A 1,785-nucleotide genomic window follows, 5' to 3' on the forward strand; every position below is an offset into this window, starting at 1 on the left:
TGCCCTGGAGCGTTACATTTAAAACAGCGCCAAGTTTCAGCTGCACATTGGCCCCGCTGATCTTTTTTCACAACACTTACTCTACACTCTACACTACTCTATGCAACTAGTATTTCCTATTTCAGCCTGTTCACCTAATGCCTTTTGAATGTAAATTTATCTGTAAAAATTTGTAGTTGACGCACTTCAACATGATAATGTCCAACACTGATAGTATTTATTTAATTTATTCCTTTATATATTATTTATTAGTTTTTATTATAACTTAATAATTTTATTTCACTGACTTCTCATTTTATTTCTCCATTCGAAAAATCTTTATCAATTCTTGCAGTTATATTAAGCGTTAAAAATATCCTCTCGTCACCGCTGGGCAACTGCAGTCGTAAAATGTCACCCTAAAATTAAATTAAATTTAAAAAAGACTTTAATTATAGTTATAAAGCTGAGAGCACATTATGCGCGCATGGTAATATCCTCTGTTTTTATTTTAATACACAGCGGGGACAAGTCAAAGTAGCGGTCGTAATGTTGCACACTGAAACATAAACAGGAGCTCCTTAATTTCCTTTTTGGAAATAATTAGATTTAATAATTGAATATCTTCTTATCAAATTTAATGAAGTTGTACATATTGTCAAATTCTGATAATAAACTTCCAAATCTCTCAAAAAAGGTGCTATTAATTTAATTCTGTGTCAATAAAATGGGGTAGATAGAAACTAGGTTCTTGTATAAATTCTTTCACATTTCCTTCAATATTGTAGGTAACATATGGAATGCATTTTAATATAAACATCCTTTTATATAATACTCAAAGGTCCCGGTTCGTAACAATGCGGTATCGTAAAAAGGCATATGTTGTTTCATATATGGTCGGAAGTTTATTAGAGGTCTCGAACTTTTTCTTTTGTTGCAATATAGTTGGCGTACGCCATCCCGCGGGCGCTATAATCGCAAAATAACTAATCCGTTCCTTCCCCTTATACTCTCAGGAAAAATCTTTTAACCATCCAACAACTAAATACGTGCTGCATTTCAAACGTCTCACTTCAAGGGGGAATTGCGGTTATGTTTGTTTAGCGGGTAAGAATCTTATAACGGAATTAACAGCTAATATTGATCGTAAGCAATAATGTACCTACCCATCATAAGATTGTGAATGGCAGGCTGAATTAATAGCATCTCGGACAAAATGAAATTCTCCACCAAATGGCAGAGAATGTCTTTCATATTTTCAAACTACCAGTGTGATATTTCGTAGTGCAGCCATGTGTAATCAAGTTCACAAAAGGAACTTACTAAAAAGCAACTCAATGCGAAAATGTTAAAGTAATATGTAGGTGACAGCTCGCAAAAAGGCTTTCTTGAAAATTCATACTTTCATTGGAATTTTGTGAAAAAACGGAGAATAGCTAGCTGGTCAATATAGCCCAATTTAGATAATACGAAATATATTGGGTTGCGGTTAAACCATCTTTTTTTTGCTTCGTATAATTACATCGACCACGTTAACGGCCATACACATGAATGGCGATACAAAGTAACCATAAAGTGTGTTTTTAGCGTGCAGACGTGTGACAACGCGATTGCCGCATTTTCAAAAGCCTCCCGTGCTTTATTGCTTTATCTGTTAAACAGCAAGCGTGCAGATTTATTTAACTGATAAATTTGAATTTGAGTTAAAACATTTCTGGTTCCACGTATTTTAAATTGGACTGATACGGTTTGTAATTACCCCATTAAAAATGTACTACATGAATCAGCATAAGGTTCATTATATTA

The sequence above is a fragment of the Photinus pyralis genome, unplaced genomic scaffold (assembly GCF_008802855.1).
Source record: "Photinus pyralis isolate 1611_PpyrPB1 unplaced genomic scaffold, Ppyr1.3 Ppyr1.4_LG1, whole genome shotgun sequence".
Lineage (NCBI taxonomy): Eukaryota > Metazoa > Arthropoda > Insecta > Coleoptera > Lampyridae > Photinus > Photinus pyralis.